Here is a 21,009-nt window from a genome sequence, read left to right as displayed (position 1 = left end):
CTCCGCTGTGTGCCTCTGACCCCAGCTATTGTACTCTCCCTACCTCCCACCCCACTCCAAACCACAGAGGGTTACAATGCTGAATACATCTGTTTCCTGTTTCAGAAATCGTACTTACACATTTCCAGCAGGCACTCTCGTCTCAGACTTAGAGGCAGGCAATTTGATTTACAAGTACTATGTGCTCCTGAACCTATCTGGCTCCTTTGTAAGGTACTGCCTGCTGAAAAAGGAAAGGTGGCCAAATATCATGCAAACCGCTTTCTCGTTATTTGGAGAAGTTTGCATTGTCCCCTTTTTCTCTCAGTGCTATTGAAAGTAAATGCGTGTCTGTGATGCCCTGATATATTTATCAGAAATAATTTAACCAAAGCAGACAGAAAACACATCTTCAAATCTGCAATGATGACTTCAACTCGTCATAAAAAGTCCTTAATAAGTTGTTATTAACATTGTTCTTGTTTGTCATAAGGACTTGTGGCCAAGTGAGCGTACGTGCTGGCTTCACTGCTTTGCTGAAGTGAGGCCAGTGGGTGAGATCCTGGCCAAGAGAAATTAGTGGTTAGAAGGCCATAGTGACTTGGCTACAAACTGCATCACACATTTCTGCAGAAATCTCTCACAGGCATCATTTTTCACCTATCCAGAACCAAAATGAAACTTAAAAATGAGCGCTCTTTACATATGCTGTTGGACATTATGTCTTTGGGATGAGACGTTGCCACCTGTGCTTGCTTGCATCCACGCTGCTGAGTGCACTGTTCATGGAACCATGGCATCACTAAAGCTGGAAAAGACCTCTGAGATCCAACCCCAACCCATCCTCACCATGCTCACAGACCAGATCCCTCAGTGCCACATCTCCATCTTTCTCCAACCTTCAGAGATGGGGACTCCCGCAGTTTTGACACATCAGAGCTCCTTCTCCTGCTATGACGGTAAGCAGTGAGGCTGAGAGAGCTGCATACATTTCACAACTTCTCTACTTCTGCCTTTCCTACCCTCTGGTGCTGTTTCACCAAGGACTACCTTCGAAAACAAGCACACCAGTGTTTCAAGTCTGAAGCATCGTGAAACACATGGGCCTGGCCATGTGCTTAGGGATAAACGTTTGAGTAAATATTTTCAGATGTAGATCCCTAATCTAGAGAACAGCACTGATCCCTGAGAGCATGTTGTTTATTAGTGTCAATCCTGGGGCATTACCAAAAACCCAGAGGAAAAGTCTGTGCTTCAAGATGCTTAGAGGACCGAGCTAACCTCAGACTGCTCAGCTTTTGCTCACCAGAACACAGCATCACACACCACTGGCCTATGATAGACACATAGCTTGAAGATGGAAATATGCAGGTATCCATATTGGCACTTTGCAGGACAAGAAGTTGCAGGTGCTTTGGCCAGTTCTAAGGCTATTCCAGGGAAAAGCTTGTGTGTCCTATCTGCATAAGGAATGAGGAGAGAGAAAGCAAAAACAAATACTCATTGTGCACCAGCCCTGCACCAAATAATAGCTACAGCACTTTATAATCATAGAATCATGGAATTGTAAGGGTGAGAAAAGTCCTCTAAGATCATCGAGTCCAACCGTAGCATGGAAAAGAGCAGCCCAAGCACCTGATGGACCTGTGGGTGTCTCTGTTCATTGCAGGGGAGTTGGAAAGATGGCCTTTCAGGGTCCCTTCCAACCCAAACCATGATTGTATGACACTGTGATGCCCTCTTGCAAGGTGCCAGCTTGTGAAGTAACTTTTGGACAAGACCTCTGCTAGATACGTAGCTGTGAGAGTGATTTTACAGCAGTCAGAGGGCTCTTTTTCTTGGATTGATACTTGATGTGGTAATGATTTTGCAAGAGAATAATATTTTTATTTACCTCATTTTTATTTTCCTAAACATAACAGACTTTCTGGTTATTATTTCTTCTTTTTTTAGCGCACATTTCCTCTCAAAGGAAGCTTTGATTCCCCTGTATCCACAGCTACGCTTGCTGGGAGATAATGGAGGCTTCTGCTTTTATAGGCTCTCTAGATTTCCAGCTGTATCTCAGTAGATTTGAGGGAAGGAAAAAGAAAACTTTGTGTCAGATCAGCATTAATTTCAAGAGAAGAAAGGAGGGAATCCTTTCATTTTTGTCACCCACAACCAGGAAACGCAGCAGACACATCTCAGCATCATCTGCTGTCCTTATTCGTTCCCCTAGGCTGAGGCCCTCCGGAGAGAAAGGATTTTGCAACCCCAGCAGAAATGTTTGTGAAATGTTTATCTGATCAGCTCGGGGCTTTGAAGACTTGCTTTGGGAAAGAGTTCTAACACTTCATAATTCAGATGCAACTGAGAGCTTTGGTGTCTCCTTCTTTTGCAAGGCAGGCTTTGTTTAGGGCAGCAAGTCGGTGTTCTGTACCAAGAGCAAGAGTTAGGATGAAGTCAGGATGTCAAAGTTCACCGGAAAAATATGTCTCTATGTATGCATATTTCAGGCCAAAGCTAGAAATGGGGTAACATGCTGTTCTTTACATGCTGTTCTCTTTCAAGTAGCGTTTCACGTTATCAGACTCACTGAGTAAGCAGTCCCTCAAGGAAAACAAACCCACAACCCAAAAGCCACATTTTGATGCTCACTGCGGTGATCATCTGCGAACGCACATTGAGATGTAATCTCCCTCTGAAAGAAAACCTGGTATTCCCCCTTATTGTCCTTTCTAAGCTTAGTTGAGGAGACACCAGAATCTGGAAAAAGCATGGTGTGCATCTCCTTGTGCACACAGTGAAAGTGGGGGCTTTTTGATATGGAAAAAACGCACACGAGCAACTTGAGAAGAACCAGTCTTCTTGGTTGCTGAAAAGTGGGCAGCAAGGCTCTGCTTCCTGCTGGCCTGCATGTGATAAGAGGAAGGCTTACAAAGAGCAACCCATTACCATCCACCATCATGGACATCCTGACTGGAATGGTCAGGCTCTATGGAAAGGTGAGCAGTCTCCAAATTGGAGCGCTATGGCCCATGTCAAGCTGAACTGTACAGCTCTCATAATGGCAAGCTATGCACTCAGTGCCCAATCTTCTTCTCTACCTGCTGTACACCAACATTCTGTGATGTGCCTACTCCTTCTAACCACCTGGGGAAATACCATTTTGTCATAACACAGCCACTCGCTGTGCAATGTCTGAGCTGCATCACAGAATCCTAGAATGTCCTGGGTTGAAAAGGACCACAGTGCTCATCTCATTCCAACCCCCTGCTGTGTGCAGGGTCGCCAACCACCAGACCAGGCTGCCCAGAGCCACATCCAGCCTCGAATGCCTTCAGGGATGGAGCATCCACAACCTCCTGCATCAAGTTCACTTTGACAGCTCGCTACCCTTCAGCCAACTGTGGTCCAGGAAACTTACTCTGTTTGAAGCTCAGCAATGCAGCGGTGGGGCTGATACTACAGATATCAGTTTGAAGCTAGCTCCTTTAAAATCTGCTTATGGATATACTTGGGCTGTGGTGGAGACGCCGTGTAGGCTGTGTCCAACATGGTGACGCCCAAACTGTCAGCAGGGAAATGTAAACCAAGCATACCATGGTGGGAAAGTCTCCCAAGAATGAGTGATGATCCCTGCAACTCCCAATAGCAATAGCTTGCTTAAACGCAATTAATTCCTACAAATCCCTTGATGATACCAGTTATCTCCTACTGATAACACCATAATCTCCCGTAATCTCTGAATGCAGAAAGAATTCTTTCTTTATAACTTTCATTTTCTCTATGGAAAATGTGGTAATTCTGCTTTCTCCATTTTAAGGGTCACAGAGTTGCCCTGGATGTTCCCCACTTCCCTTTTCCTTCACACTGTAGGTCTTTTTCATGATGTTTTGGTGTGTTGTTTTTTATTTTTTTTCCAGGAACGAGCTGTAATTGGATTGTATTGTTCCTGGTATTTCTTCATCTATGCAACTTTCATTGCTGAAGTAAATGGGCTTGAAGCTTGAGCAATGTGAGTTAAGAACAACAAATGAGATATCCGAGGCAGGAATGAGACAATATGATGCACCGCTCTTGCGTAAGTGCAATATAAATTGCTGAGGTTGTAAACAAGGGTTTCCTGGCGGACCAACAGCACAACATTACAGCAGCAGCAAAAGATGGTTTCAACATTTTCAGGGCTGTGGCACTAAGGATGAATTAGCACGTTTCGCCACAATTTAAAGTTTTTCACGTTGCCACAAGGCAATGAGCAACAAGCACGGCGTATTTTAATCTTTCCAGTTCCTCAAAGATATAGAAATATCTGAAACTTGCCATACTCCGTGGGATGCTGGGAGATATTCCTCCAAAAGGAAATTAAATTTGGGTTATCAGTTTTGAAAGTTCTACCAGCCACAAGGAAAACTTTGTTGTTATTATTATTATTGTACTGATCATTAAAAATGTTTCTAGTAAAAATTGCTGTTTATTTACAAATTTTATCATCACTACATCAGCTGACTAGACATTAATGAGAAAAGGTTGGTGCAATACTATTGAGTATGGAGTACATTTATAGGGAAAACTATAACTATAAGGAGGCAAATATAAGGAGGCCTGGAGGAGAATAAAATCAGGCTGCCCTGAGAGGCTGGGTAGTCTCTTTCTCTGAATATACTCGGGACCCATCTGGATGCTTATCTGTGCGACCTGCTGTAGGGAACCTGCTTTAGAAGAGGGTTGGACTTGATGATTTATAGAGGTCTCCTGCAATTCTGTGAAAATATAAATGGGCAGATTAGGAAAAGTGTAACTTAGACGATGATGTAGGCACCGAGAGACAGAAGGACCTACCACTGCTGCCTACAGAAGTCACACAGACCCAGATGATCCTACATTTCCTCATCCTATGCCAACAGTTTCATATCAGCATCATCTTTTCTCTCAAGCTGATGAAATTTGATGCATGCCCAAGGTGACAATGGTAGATAACCTCATGGAGAAGAATTCACTCCTTAGTGCTGTAAAAGGGACACTTTTTGTCCTTTTTTTTTTTTTTCTTTTTTCTTTTTGTGGTGCAGGGTCCATGGAAGATCTGAGCTGCCCTCCGCTCACTATTAACCGCTCAGCCAAATTAACTACTTGCTTCTGTGATATTACATCTGACACCATACCTGCTGATACCTTCTCTTTTCTGATGCTAACCCACTGAAAGTGAATGGAGTCTACATGGTTATGCCCATGTTGGGGTTAACTGGGACAACTGTATTGGTTTTCTTTTGTCATTGTCCCTTGAGCTTTTCACAAGGAATTGGGCTCCCACCTGGAAGGAGCTCATGTCTGTCTCAAGAAGCAGAGCACAGCATTGGGTTCACTAGGTTAACTACCTGAAAGCAGCAGCATCCTACTTTTATCTGAGAGCTCTGGATTGAAGTATGAGTCCCATTATCCCATGCATACAGTTTCACAGAAGATTCCCCATAGAGGAATCGTGTGACCTGCTCACAGCTTGCCTGCAAACAGAATAGATACTCAAACTCCCATGTCCAGCAGCTAATCACCACTGATCTACACATCAGCCCTTGCCTCATTTTTCCCATGCTGTGGATGGTTAGTCCTTGCCATTGAAGGACACGAGTCTGGCTGCTCAGAAGGAACATAAAGAAGTTCCAGAGTCACCAAAATCAATAAAAGCACTTTGAAATGTTGAAACGTGTATTTTAGGTTGAAACTGATTACTGCAGGCCGAAACATTCTTCTGAAACAAATACCCTGATAAGTGGTTCATGAAGGGCTTTGCTTTCCTCTGAAGCACCCAGTCATGTCTGCTCTTGTTAAAAGGAATCAGCTCCATGAACTGCTGGTTTAATCCTGGCTTGAGACACTTGGTTCTTAAAGGTTTCATGTGGGTATGGATATGTGCATATACATGTATGCATGTATATGTGTATAGTTCAGTATAGAAAATGAAGGGTAGATGCTTCTTAAGACTTGAAGGCAATCGGGATATCATTGCCAAAGCTCTACTCCAGCTTAGCAGCTACCATTCTCAGTTTTATTTGGATTTTACTGTAATCCTGAAGAATCCTGTAAAGTATACCTTCCTGGAAAATATAATACGAAAGGATCCTTCTGAAGCACCCACTGTCCTTGCCAACGAGTTGCAAAGGAGGGAAAAGACATTTGGAAATTTGTGTTCAGAGACTGGGCAAGAGGACTGGAAACTTTGCGGAGATGCTGTTCTGTTGTCCTGTCCTGTTTATCTTCTTTTCCTCTTCTTGTTCCGCTGGCCAGTGGTTGAAAAGAAGTGTTTAGACTCTTGTGAGTCATACTTACCAGAAACATTTTGCTTTGGGCATATCCTTGTGGTTGCCATGATCCTGGTTCCCTTTCTTTCTGCCTTTCCCATTTGAGTGGAAAGACACCAACTACTTTGTGGAAATATTACATGTTCTCATACGAAGAGCACTTCATTGGTCATGTCCAAATTTTTCCATTACAGCAGCCCAGGAACAAATGCAAACAACATTTGTGTCGAACCCATATGATGAACCATTGCTATCTGAGAGGTTCCTGAAAGCCGCTTAAACAGCTCCCAGCTCATGGGAAGGAGATGGTTACAAAGTGGGAAGAAAAAACAAAAGCACACAAAAAAAAACAAAGTTTGGCTGCATTCCAGACTCTTATCTGTGCTGGAAGCATGGAAGACAAAATAACAGTTTTCTAAAAAACACCACATGGGAAAACAACCATTGTTTCCTCCAATCTCAGTTGTTATCCTATGGGGTGGTGTAGTTAGCTCATGAGAGGAACTCTTACCAGAGACAAGCAGCTTCTCCAAGGGTTTCTGAGAGGGCAGAAAGATTGCACGTTGAGTGAAGTGTCACAGAGGGGGAAGCACATGGTTCCATGGAACGACTCCTTGAGCAGGGTGAGCCCTGCCTTCAACTTTGGGTGCTGAAATCGGTGGAAAGTCCCTCAGGATTTCAAGATACAGTGAGTCACAGCCCCTTTTCCTTCCTGAAGCACAAAGAAAAGAGCCACGCTATGAGGGAGCATCCCAGTCCCTTCTGCTGGGAGCCATGGGAGAAGCTCCCAGCTGCTGGCAGCCCTGCCTTCTCCTGGATACGTGATGGAAAGTGTGGCATCCCCCTAGACAGACAGGCTGGGCTTTCAGGTTTGGGTTTTGGTTGTAGACAAGGTTTTTTCTTGTTTCTATTATTAAATGCTACGAATTGCATTCTAGTCAACAGAGATCCACCAAACAGCCATAGTGATAATGGTCTCACCGATCCACCGATATAAACATTTTGTGGGATATCCTAATTATCTCAGAAGTTCTGAAATTCAGAAATGGGTGAATGCCACGACTTTCTGTCTCCTAGATTTCTAGATAGTTCTTCGTCTCAATTCTCCACACCGTGTCATTAACCAAGGGCAAGCACACCCTTCTTGGTATCTGCTGGCTGCCAGCTCTAGCTGAATGGTTCCCAAACGTCTCTGAGTAAAGAACCTCTCCCAGTCCTCAGCATTGCTCATTTTTCAACAGATCTGCAAGTGAAGGATGGTGACTTGAAGGTCACTCTACAGGGTCTAGCAAGCAGCCAGCAATCTTCAAAGATCTGGAACCACTGTGTAAGTGGAAAATATGAATAAGCACATGTTGCAAAGCCACAAAACTCCACCCAAAAGCTCGGTGGGGTTACTCTTTCACCAACAGCCTACCTCAGCCTCCAAGCTACTGTAACTGCTGGAAAGAGCTGGAGGCCTGGGTCATAACCGCTGCCTTTTGCAGGGCATGCTATAATAATACTTTACCAAAACAACCCTTTCCATGTCTTCTGATTCTGTTCACAACTTGCCTTGCATTCTGACATGCAAACCCATTGTGCTGTCCGTGCTCTGACTGCTCAGATTGCCAGGTTGCTTCATGTAATCCTTAACCTTCCTGGCCCTAAGAGGCTTCTCTTGGTCCTTAGAGTCCAACAGAGGATGTCTGCACCAGAAATCTTCCTCATTCAGCTTAACAATCTTGAGCTGAATATTCATCATTCTACCTCCTGAAATCAGTGAAGGCATTCCTGAGTCATCCCTTTCTTATCTTTAATTAGTTGATCCAAGCCATGAGGATCTGTTTTCAGCCTTGTTTTGATTTGTTTGGACTGGAACATGATATTCAGACCTCTATTCAGCCTTAACTCTGCTATATTTAATTTCCTACCTGATGTAACCCTCAGATTTTCCAGAAGAGCCCCAGCTGAGATTTTCAGCTCTGTACCACTCACAACCAAGTCCAGCAGACAAACTCACACCCCTCTAAGCACTGAGACATGCAACAACATTTCCAAGACAAATTCAGCATCCTGTACTTGGACTTCCAGGCTGAAAACAGCTTTGCCTCAGTGACAATAATTCTCACCCAGGAGGGCTGAGTGTTCCCTCTTAGGATAGGAAAAAATTGGTTGTGACACTCAGTGGCCTCACACCTGGCTGGGGTACACACGTCTGGTTTAAGTCCTGGAGTCAGTCCCTGGCCATCCTTGGTACCAATTCAAACCAAAGCTCATGCTGCTCTCACTTACACTAAGAGTCAGGATGAATGCCAAACCAACTCAGGATGCAGAAGAATCAACAAGTGACTTCCTTTGTTCTCATAAGGATGAATCCGTTCTGATCCGAGCTACAAAATGAATCCTTTAGAAAGCCAGCAGAAAGTGAAATCATCTTATGATGTTCCTGAATCCAGCTTGTGCTTTCAACCACGTACCTGGTGGCCATTTGCACTATGGAGCAGAAATCTCTGAACTTGACTCCTGCTAAAACAAAAATCATTGCACCCTGGAAAACTTCTGCAGTGCAGAACCTCTGGTTGGGTCAATGACCAGCATTTCCCAATAGCTTCTATGGGCTGAGTGCCTCAGAATCACAGAATCGTAGGTGTTGGAAGGGACCTCCAGAGATCATTGAATCCAACCCTCTGCTAAAATTCCCTACAATAGATGGCAGAGGTATGAAATTATCTCAGCTGTCATCAAAAGACCCCCAGCAGCAGATGCAAACAGATGTTCCATCACAGCCAAGCAAATGGTGTTCTGGGGAGGCGCATGGCACGCTGTAAAGCACAAAAGAAGGTAGAGGGGATGAGTTGCTGGCCTGTGGGCTGTTTATCAGCCCTGCTCTCACTTTTCTCATGCAGCTCTGTGGGAGGCATTTCTGTGGGACGTGGTAATAAGAGTTGAGAAGTTTTTCCACCCTTTTTTTTTTTTTTCTTTTTTTTTTCAATGCTTTGCTCTTGCTGTAGATCCCAGAGACCAGATGTCTCATATTAAAGAAAGAATAACTCATTTAACTTCTCTTTGGGGACCTACTGGGGAAGGAAGGGAGAAAGAGCTCGTTCTTTTTGAAATGAGAATTCAATTGAGGCGTAGTGGATAAATAGTAGGCAGAGGCCAGGCACGAAGTTGATAGAAAAGAGTATAACTGTACAGTGAGGTTGGTCACCACAGGAGTTGAAGGTGTTTTCTGAAAACAACTTTCACTGGGACAAGCTCTGTAGTACCTGCATTAGAATCTCTCCCCAGGCCACTCCTACTCAGCATCCACCAGTAAAATGTGCTCTCAGCTTACCTAGCCAATTCCAGGGATTTTTATATCTTTTCAGTTTCCTCCAAGTGCACTGAATTAAAACACATCCCATACGCTGTGGATTGAAGAGAGCTGCAGAGCAGCACTCCCTTGTCCCTGCCTATGCAAGCAGATGCCATGCAGATGGAACTGTGCCCTGCAATGCTCCTGAGGCCATCCTATGCCTAGAAGAGACCCAAGTGCTTGGTTTTCCCAAGGACCTTTGTCACAGAAAGCTTCCTTCGCACCTCCTGCATTTCCAGACCCCTCTCTGGAGCAGCCTTGCATGGAGCAGGGCATGACATCATGAGGGATGATGTAACTTCATCCATGCAGCTGCCTTGGCTCTGACAGCAGCAAATCATGGCAGTGCGCTGCGGTGCCTGCTGATTACAGACACGTTAGTCATCCTGCTGTTATTTGGGCTTCTGTGTCTGGCTGGCTTCATCTGCTGGTCCTTGTAACTCACTGACAACATAAGCCATCGTCTCGCACACAGCAAAGCCCCGTGGTTAGTAAAGTGGGACCCCAAACCCACCCAAATTTGAGTTTCTCACTCTTACTTCGTGCAGATGCCATTATTCATGGAAGAGGCTGTGCACAGACATTCATCCCCTTCACAGTGCTTGGAGAATGGGATATGGATATCACCGACTCCCAGCTGGGGCACTGAGATCACTTCCCACAAATCCCAGAGGTGCTTAGCCCAGCTAGAACCCACAGGACATCCATTCCACGCTCACCACAGCCATGAGACAGACCTAACAAAACAAGGCTGAGAGCTGAAAAGACCAAACCCTCAAAAACTTCACTGTGTTATGGGAAGGGAGTGAGACCTCAGGCATTTTGGTGTCCTGGTGGACAGCTGGTATGTCCTGAAGTCTACAGCTCATGCTGCAGAAAAAAAAAACAAGGGCAATGATCCATACCAGTCTGACACAGCAAATTGTTCCCTGGGCTTCTGTGCTGGTGATGGGCTTAAACATAAGTAGCAAGGGATCAAACCAAGCAGCTTCCCACTTGGAATCCATTAGGTATGGAAACAAAGGTGAGTGGCACAGGAAAACCCTGTAGATAGCAATCACAGGGTCATCTAGGTTGGAAAAGAGCTTTAAGATCATCAACCTGACCTACAGAACCCATCACTAACCCTTGTCCCTTAGTGCCACACTCCTGCAGAGCATAATGCACATCACAGATAGGGCAAGATGAGGTTTTCAGAGGTCTTCCATGAAACAATCGTAAGAAGAATGAATTTCAGAAAAAAAATATTAACAGCAGAGAGAGGAAGACTTTCTGTGTTGCCATGGTAAGCAAATGACAAGAGTAATGATGGAAGCAGAGCACCCAGCCTTCCAACACCAACACGCTGGTGAGACTCCATGCAATTGCCTGGATCGAGGTAATGGGATGGACAGGTTACTTCAATGCCAAAATCAGCCATGGTCAAAAAAGATATGCAGTGAGAGCAAGGCAAACGATCAGATGAATGCTGGGGTACCATTATGCATCATTAGCATGATCACAGAAATAGGCTGCAGCACATTTCAGGAAGAATTAGTTCCTGCATTGTTGGGCAATAACAACTACAAGGCACCACAGATTACTGCTGAGCTCCAGGTAACAAGGCTCTCCAAGAAGAAAGACCTAAAATACCCTAACAACAAAGTCTTGAAAAACATCAGCTCGTTCTCCCTGGTCTCTAGAAATGTCACTGGGCAGAGCTGAGCACCCAAAAACACAGGTTTTTGGAACCACTGAGAATCTGGGAGATGTAGACGTGTTGTGTGGGTTGGACTTACAGTACCCAGGACCATAAACATTAGATGTTGACACACTTTCTCTAGGATTATCATTTCTCTAAAGCAGCGGTCCCAAATCCTGTTCAGTGATTGCAAGAAGGGAAGAGTCGGGTAATTGTTTGGTAGGTTGGCTGTGCATTGTCCATCTACAAACACAGTAGAGCTCCCCAGAAACGTTGGCTTTGAAGAGCTGCCCATGGAGTGATGTGAACACCTAGCACATACACCAGCAAATACTTCAATTTCTTATTCCAATAGGAATCCTAATTCCCAATTAGCTGTTCTGGCCAAACACACCAGCTCTTCCTCTGTGTTTCCTTAGATGTCTACAGAAGTTCTGCTACCAGAAAAGACATCTGCCAATACCAAAGCAAGGGCATTTCAGTGTCTGGTGGCACTGACACATGGTAAAGCAGAGATTGCTGCAGTTACAGAAGGGTAGAACAGCTGAAGAATCACCACATGTTCCATGCGGGGCTTCTTTTAGTCTTCTATCTATGGTGTCCTCAACCAGGGAGCTTCTTTCCTTCATCTCTTTTGGAGACATGAAGTGTCATCCACTCCATTAGGATTTATTAGCCCCCATTGGGAGAGAGGAACAGAGATCCACGTGAGTCATTAAGTTTCAGTCCTGCCAGCAGGATGGCCATGAAAAATGATACTGAAGAAGGGTTTTCATTGGCACTGCTGACCCGTTAAATGCTTATAGTGTAATTGTTAATGGGAAAATGGCTGTTTTTAAAAAAGGCAAAACACCAAAACACACCAAACACAAAATGACTCCACAGAACACTGATAAACTCCAGATATTTCTGCAAAGTATTTATGGTGGAATTGGCTTTTCTGCTAATACTTGTCGCAGGGATCAGGTACTCTGTGTCCTCAGAAGAAAGATTATACCAGAAGCTTGTTTTTAATTAAAGGGTGAGCAAAAAAACCCTGCCTGCTGTCTGCTGCAGAGGTCATTAACATAACATAGACATGGTCAGAACTTTTTCTTGGAATATCCCATGTGGCATGAAATGACAAACTCAATGGATGCTTGGGTTAGCTTGCTTTTTTAATTTCATTCGACCCTAGGAAACCTGAAGTTTCTAGCCAAAAATCACTTGGCTAAAAAAGCAATAAAGCATTTGTGTGATCTGTGAATGATTTTTATTATTATTATTATTATTATTATTTTAATTTTATGTTATTTTATTTTGTTTTTATATTCTGGTATTTTGATTGGACCTAATGAGAACATATCTTAACTGAAAATGATTCTTAACATTAACTCTACCCATGAGCTCCTTAAATCTTTCCTTCTCTTTCCTTGCCAGAATTTAGGGCCAGACAACAGTCCTGTTTGATTTACTGAAATAGAAATAGAAGGACTGTGGCTGGCAGGCTCTTTGTGTAGGCTGATGTGGGAAATTCACAGCGTGTGTATGGCACAGCCATGCTCCATGAAGCACAGGAGGTTGGTGTGCAGCTCCGGGCTCCAAACCACAGGTGTTATTCCCTTAGGTATCTGTTCTGGGGTGCTACTGCTGCACATCTGCACAGGTGCAGATGAAGAATCCCAAGTGGGTTTGAGACTGGTCTAGACACAACCCATTGGTCATATAGAGTAATTACAGAGAGAATATCGACCCCATTACACAAACCCTAAAGGAACTGGTTTGAGCACCTGAACCCATTGTACAGCACGTAGCTTGAAACCACTCTGCCACACAAGCACTGCTTTGTAACATAGAGAAGTATGGGTTCCTTGGTGTTTGTTTCAGCCAGAACCATCAGCTCCTGATGGCCACCTAACTGATGCTACCAGGGCAGCAGGAGAAATTCGTCATAGTCAGAAAACAGACTATAATTAGAAATGGGTTAAAAACAGCTGGATGGACCTCATTACTTGTTTTTTGTTTGCTTTTACAAAACCAATACCAAGAATGGTTTGGCTTCTGGCCTCATTTCTGAGCTCATAATATTCATGGGTGGATCTGGGACTGGAGAAATGGTTTCTGTTAAGAGCTGTCGGCAGAAAAATAGCAAACTATTACCCGTTTCAGCATGCTTTCACATTTGTATAGCTGAACCCTCTCTGACCATCATCACGTGTCACTACTGGTTTGGAAATTAAATGACTAAATCAGTCTGTGCTGGATTATCCCTTCTCCATTCAGACTGGGACTCTGCAGAAGATGCACCTGCTCCTCATCCCAGGATCATCAGCTCTGTAAAGTATTTGCAGAGTGGCCTGGGGCCAACAAATATGGTTTACAGGAAACTCAGGTTCAGGTGTGAATATGGGGCTTTGATCATGCAGGATAAAGTCACCTCCCTACTCAGCTGGGAAATATTGGTAATGGATGGATGGTTGGACTGAATGATCTTAGAGGTCTTTTCCATCCCTGATGATTCTATGATTCCAAGATGACAGAAAGAGGACTTAACAGAGGAGGTAATTCCTGTTTCCTTTCCTCCCTCCTACTCACATCCATACATGTCTTCCTGTAGATGAGTGTCTGACCAAAGCACTGCCAAGTTTTACCAAAAGATAACACTACTTAGATCAATGGTGTTGTTCGAGCCACATCTACATGACCTGACATTCATACGAGCCCCCATACTTTAGGAGCCCTGTAAGTCTCTAGTTAATATGGAGTAAGACAGTTATAAGCACTGTTACTGCTGCAGAATTTATTAAGGGTCCTGCAATCTCAAATTAATCCAAGAAATGACTTAATCACAAATTCATCTTCCACACCACTCACATCCATCGGTCTACATCTGCATCAACACAAAGCTTTATAAAGATTTAACCAATAGAAAGCCCAGTGCTTTTCAGTGCATTAGCTTTTATGGAAAATGACTCCCAGCTGTTTGCCATTTCACCATTGTAGCATCAAGTGATGGAACATTACTATCCAACGTTTCCTTGGGTCTTATCACTCTCACAGTCAGACACCTTTTTAATGGGTTCTTTGTATGGAAACGTTGAAGTCTTACTGCAAGCGTGGTCTTGTTTTCAGTCATTGGCTGTTCTTCCCAGGCATTGGTTCTTCAGCTAAAAGATCTGCTTCTCCCTAAAGCACAGGCTGATCTACAAAGAAATAATCTACCAGCACAGCTACTGCTACAGAGAAGCAGCAGCACAAACCCAGGCACATTTCAGTCATCAGCAAGCCTGAACCCAGATTTATGGGGATCATGCCAGGGTGTAAAAAGGTATTTCAGACTGCAAGCCAGTCATTCCTATGTGATCCCTCCAGCCAGGGTGTGAATTCTTGTCAAATGAAGTGATTTCCAGTCCTACATCCTGTCCACAGTGTTGCAGCAAACCAACTTTCTTTGCACAGATACACAAACAAGCCGTTGCAAGATCTCTGGCTTAACTAGAGATGGAGATTCAATCAATTTCTGTGTGCAGGAAGCACTTGATGTATTACAATTCCATCAGGAAACAGAGTTGAAACTCATTCAGGCAGTGGCTGTTACCAATATGCTGCATGCTTTGTCGCATTGTCTTTAACTTATTCTTTATTGCATTTTACTTGGATTCTGGGGCTAAAAGTGACCTTTTTGTAAGTATAGCAAGCAAACATCATCAGCTCTTCTCTCCTCCTATTTAATCAGCAAGTTGTGCTATCAGTGGTGTTAGACCAAGTGTTTGCAGTTGCAACTCAGCCAGAGCTATGCCGATTTTGACTAAGGATCTAATAGCTCCATATTCCTTTGATTGCTCAAGCAAAGCTACAAAGCCTTAGCTGTGATTCTGCCAGCTTACATTGGTCAAGACTGGACTCTTCCTGGATGAGAGCTTTCCAAGAAAAACGCAGTGAGGAGCCAGCCTTCAGCACAGTTATGGGCACGGTGTTGTCTGAGGAGCCATGTTTCTGATGTGGTCATACCTAGGCATGGGTTCAGGATTGACTCAAAGGGAAGAATACCATCCTCTGAATCACCAACAGAGCTTCCTGCAAACCTGGAGGTTTCCTGGCTGTGCATCAGAAGAGATGGCTGTTCCTTTTGACATTGGTGTTTATCCTGGGTAATTTTCCACTACACCAGACTCTGTGGATTTTTCTCATTGGAGCAAGACAGACGGTGACCCACCTATCTGTGTGGATTTATGATGTGCCAAAGGCCTGGTGTCCTTCCTCTGCACACTCAGGTGAGGAATATGGTAATGGATCACCTGCTTTAGCTGACCCTGCCTACGAGGGAAGGTAGGACTTCATGATCTTCAGAGGTCCCTTCCAACCCTATCAGTCTGAGTTTCTAAATTCAGAATGAGAGAATCTGCCTTCATTCATTACATTGCCCTAGATAATCTTTTCCATTCAGTGGTAGGTTGCAACAACACCTAAGTCCTTGAAGGTCCTCAGGAGACATAAAATCCCTCAAGAAGCCTGAACTGAAGATGAAAAAAAAAACAGGCATGTCTTCTTGCATATGCCCTAGACTTCATAATTATGTTCAGTAGAGATAAAGGAGCTTCTTTTGTTATCTCCTTTACCTGAAACTGATGATTTCCCTGACTGCAGAGCTGGAATACAGTTCCCAGCCTTCTCTCCAAGTGCTTCTAGAAGCCTGGATACTTCCTTAAGCCTGTGTGGATTCGTCCATCCAGAGGCCAGATGCAGAGGTCTTGTGAGCCAGATGAACGCTGAGTGGTCATGACTCAGTGCTGCCTTGTTGCTACCTCTGATGGTGCAAGAGCAGTTATGTGTGACACAGCTACACTGTCCTATCTGTCCTCCTCTTGCTGCAAGAATCTGGGGTGGAGAAAGCTAGGAAAGGGATGGCTTCTAGAGAAGCACAAAGAAAGCAATTTCTATGTGTCCAGACTTCAAGGAGGAAGCTTAGAGGGATGAAAATCAGAAATTGTGTCTGGTCTGCACAGTGCCTGAGAGAGAATATGAATAGGCTACTGGCCCTACGAGATGGGCAGTGTGTAGGTCATAAAGCAGGAAACTGTTTAGAAAGAGAAAAGCAGAACTTACATGGGAAAGCACCTTAATAGGAAAGCTCTGATAAGGACTCAAGGGACAAACAGATGTAAAGTTTGCAAATGTTTGCTTCTCCCAGGTGCTTGTTGTTAGAAAGCATTATTCCAGTAAAGGAAAAGTAACAGGGCAAATAGAGGCAAGGGAATGACAAAAGGTGGTGTAAGTCTTGTAAGTCTTAGAGCTAGCAAAGAAGCTGTGTTTTGTATTGTGAAAATCTAGGCTTCCTGAGATAATTCTACAGCAATATCTGGTAAGGGAAGCAGCAAATCTGGTCTGCTGACCAGCTGAACTGATCCTGTGCTGGGGAGATCTACAAGCCCAGATTGTATCTAATCCTTAAACCAATTTCCTTTGGTTTCCATCCTGCAAAAGACATTGCGGCCAACTTTCATGTGCTTCAGTTCTTCTTCAGTTCAGCAGGGACTCTGTTCCACTTTCATAGAATCACAGAATATCCTGAGTTGGAAGAGACCCAAAAGGATCATCGAGTCCAGCTTTGTCCACTTTAGAGGACAATGGCACGTTCATATGTTTTGCTAAGGCCAGAGGGGGCTCCTTTACTCCTACACCTTACCTTGTCCATCACCAGGCCAACAAGCCTCTGTGGGTGGGAAATACCCTTCCTTTCCACCTAAGCCACCATTAACAAGACCAACACCCTGGGACTGACCTGGGACATATTTTTCAAGATCACATTCTTGAATGAAGAGAGGAACGTGAACCCTGATGGAAACGGTTATACTTTAACACACATTTCCTCTGCAGCCTTTCTGCTCCATCTCTTTGTTTTCAAAGCAACACAACGTGACCTTGCGAATATTTCCAATAAAACAGATTCAGTGTCCTGAGCCGTGCAAAATTCACAGATCATTCAGCTACAGAGTGGTTTTGGCCATGCCAAGGTCCCATTCTCGTGCCAAGCCCATGACGGGACTGGGGCTGGGCAGTGGTTCCAATGGAAAACACTTGCCTGGGCTGCGGTGCTGTCTGGGCATCTCTTAGGCTGTGTTAATTTCCCACCTGTGAGGTGGGAAAACACTGCTGTCTGTACTTTCTGAACAGGAGAAATCAGTCGGAGAAAGGTCACCAAAGAGCTTTGCGTATCCCAGTCCAGCCATTTACGCAAAAGGGCTTCCTTCCTCTTTTCTTTGCACTGCTTAGAGCTGACCTGGGGGAAAAGGTCAGTGCTCCAGACAGTCTGACAGCACCCCAAACATCACAGCTGGGTGCATCTTCAGCTCTGCTGTTTATTAATAGGTCAAAATGCTCCTATTGAGCATTATCCTCATGCCCTGGCTCATCATCATCGAAAAAGGAGCTGAAATGTTCACATGTGGCTATGTCTCCCTGCTCCAGTTCCCCTTTCAGGGCCTCCCATTCCTTTTGCAGAGCCTTGAAGGGCTGTTAGGATTCTACCCGGAGGCTTTGCAGAGCACAACAGGTCTGGTGCAGGCATTAGTAACCCTAGAGCCTCTGCATCCTACTGCAGGCAGGTACCGAAAGGAGGCAAAGAAGCATTGCTACATGTCAGAGCTCCTGCTTGTGTACTATATATTGTGTTCTCCAGCATCTCTATCCAACAAGGGTGTATAAAACTGCGTTTTCACACATCTCTGCTACATCCTCTCATGCACTCAGCATTTCCAAGCTTTATGTGCCATGGGAACACAGCAAAACTCGGGGCTGGAAACTGCTTTTAAAAACAAAGCCTGAAAGCACAGCTGATTTTGTATTTGTACCACTTCAGAGGTGCCAGAGCACAAAAATGAGCTCGGAGGATCAGACCAAGTACTGAGCATTCCAACTTCCCCAGTTTATTCCAGTAGGTAGTTCTGCATGGTTCCAACCTATAATCAGCCACGTCCGTAGGCTATGAAGAAATAAATGATGCATTTTTTTTTTCCCTAAGAACACAACACCAAAACTGCCCCTTCTTTTCTTTCTGCATCCGTTAAACAAAGTATTTTACAGAGATGCAAAAACAGAAATTCATCGCTTGGGTGTAACTAGCTGCTACTTAAGGAATTATATAATAACTTGCAGTGAAAGAGAGCCTCCCAGAAAACGAAAGTTTTTGCAAAGCCCTTTTGTTCAGTGGAAACTCGTTTAAAACTTGATTTATGGCACGCTGGAATGTAAAGCTTGGGATGAGATTAATGGTCTGTTTTCTGGTTACGTCACCTACATGGATTGTCAAGACAAGCCTACACTGAAATCACAAAGGAAATCGTGGTTATGGTCCCCTGTTAAAACACTGCTCTGACTGCTGTTTCTAAGTAACTCAACTGGATAACATAACAGATAGGCTTCATGAGAAATGCACTTGGAATTTCCACTGTATTAGTAGAGCGAGCTGCAGCAATGTTTTACATTACAGGTACAGGAACAGGCCATATATTTTTAAATACACCAAACATGACTCATTCCTCAGTTCATGCTCGGATTGGCTGAGAGAACATTTTTTCCCCATTTTGGACTGTATTTCTTTGTGGACTTGAGTACTATAGCAACCGTTTTTAGTATGCTTAGGTTGCAAGTAAATCAGACAGCACTCAGCACCACAGCATGTTGTTGTGAGATTCCTTAAGGCTAGACAGGGAACTCCATAAGCCATCATTATGATACTACACAGAGAGCTGTGGTTGCCCCATCCATGGAGGTGCCCAAGGCCAGGTTGGATAGGGCCACGGGCAGCCTGAGCTGGTGGGAGCAACCAGCCCATGGCAGGGGGTTGGAACTAGATGATCTGTATGGTCCCTTCCAACCCAAACCATCCCGTGATTCTAGATTACATGCAAGTACGGAACAGTAGAAACCAACCAAGACACTCTTTAGGACCAGACCTGCAAAGACCATGAGAAGCTCCCAAGGGCTCCAGCGTGCACCCAGAAGCAGATGGAATTCCATGCTCCCAGGAAGGTAGCCCCAAGCCAGCAGATAAATAATTGAGTAAACACAAGGTGCAGGGAACAACAGCGTTGGTTCAGGTGCAGCCAACCAACGCAGATAGCCGAGCAATTGGATTTGGCTCTGTTTCCACACAGTTTCAGTCCCTGGGGGTGTCTAGTTTAGAAAGCAAATTTCTTTACAATGAAATGTATTTGGCAGCCTGGCTGCAAATCAAGTTCATCTTCGGGGCAAAGGAAAGAAAACACCTCCAAACCTTGCTAAGTAGTTGCTGGGTAATTTATGTCAAATTATTGGTCGCTAGGAGGAATAGATCCAGATTTGCCCACGTTTACTACAGAAAAAAGATCTTTCCTTCAGCCCAGCAGAGCTCCTATTCATTCTGCCAAGTGTCTGATAAACGACCTTTGGGGGTCTTTGTCCTTAGGGGTTTTGTTTCTTTAACAGCCTTGTTTAAACCGAGGAGAAGAATAATAGCCAACTAAGGCTGAGCCATTTGTGGAGCTCTTGGATGTCCAATAAAACCAGAGTATTTAAGGCCATAAACATCTCAGATTTTTAAATCTCCAGAGGGGAAGGTGTGAGAAAGCCCAATAAAACCAGAAAAGTTGATCTTTCTTGAAGATACAAACCACCAAGAAGAAAAGGAAAGGAAAACAAACTTTCAACTATCTGGCACCCTAAATAAAATAAAAAAAAAAAGTTTTAAAACTACTTTTAGGGTTTATGGTGAACTAGCACTACTTCCTATTCTACTACAGAGAGTTGACATCCAACCAGGAGTAATCAAGAGTTAGTAGCACTGCACAAACTTCTATAGAAGCATTCACACTTTGCTGCATCTCAGATTTGCTCTGAAGGAATTATAGGATCCTCCTGAATAAATGGAAGCCTACTATAAATACAAGCCTATCTCTACAAGAATGGCAAATGGATGCATTTTTCCAACAGTCCAGCTCTCCAAAAGGATGGAGCTTTGTACCACGAGAGCTACTACAATGTCTAGCACTGATGTATTTTCTTTGCATGGGTTGAAAGTACGCAGTAAAGCAGCATGAAGGTAATTAAGGCTCTAATTGAAAGCCAGCACATTTATGGGCCCTAGTAGATGTTTTTCAGTAGTTCACAGGGCTTATCATGAAATTGTTTGCTTAACTGAGACCATTCACTGGATGGGGTTTTTATTCTGCTTTTATAGACCATTTTTCTAATGTCAGAAGTTATAATTAATGTAAAATCACTGTGCTGCAGTGCAGGATCCCGCATCTCTGCTTGGGCAGAAGTGCTGGGATGTGGAATGAAGCTCAGAGAACATCCACACACTCTGCTAGTATGGAAACCCCTCATCTTGGGGCCTTCTGGAACATCAAATCAGTACGGTAGGAGCTGAGGAACTCCAAGGGTTCTGTGCTTACAGCAAGCTGGAAGCTGCAGAAGCATAAAAAATCACCTTGTTTCCAACACAAGCAGGAGACAGAGCCACTGCATCCCCCTGAGCAGGAGGAAGTTTGCCTTTGGATAACCATTAACAGCAGCTCAATGTTAACCAAACAAGCCCTCTCTCCACCCACTCCTCCAAACCCCACGCTAAGGCAAACCCCAGCAATGAGTAGAGTTAGTGGGATATATGCCTGATGAGCCTTTGGGACTCTTCCCCGTTGCCTCCACTTTGCTTGGGGTACAGCCCTGTGTAGTACAGCACTCCATGGATCTGATGCCCTGTGATGGACAGG

At 44.2% G+C, this 21,009-nt stretch overlaps 1 long non-coding RNA gene across 1 annotated transcript in view; it reads right to left on the bottom strand.

The window, feature by feature from the left end:
* Nucleotides 1–119: 119 nt before the first annotated feature.
* Nucleotides 120–21,009, bottom strand: part of LOC116235996 (uncharacterized) — a 67,189-nt gene continuing 46,299 nt past the window's right edge. Inside the window, exon 5 of the long non-coding RNA XR_016468048.1 lies at nucleotides 120–223. This is a non-coding gene — a long non-coding RNA (uncharacterized LOC116235996). The remainder of the gene's footprint in view (nucleotides 224–21,009) is intronic.

This window comes from Phasianus colchicus, chromosome 7, assembly GCF_987193195.1.
Source record: "Phasianus colchicus chromosome 7, bPhaCol1.hap1.1, whole genome shotgun sequence".
NCBI lineage: Eukaryota > Metazoa > Chordata > Aves > Galliformes > Phasianidae > Phasianus > Phasianus colchicus.
Note: the sequence above shows the minus strand (reverse complement) of the source record. Positions and strands in the feature narration are given on the sequence as shown.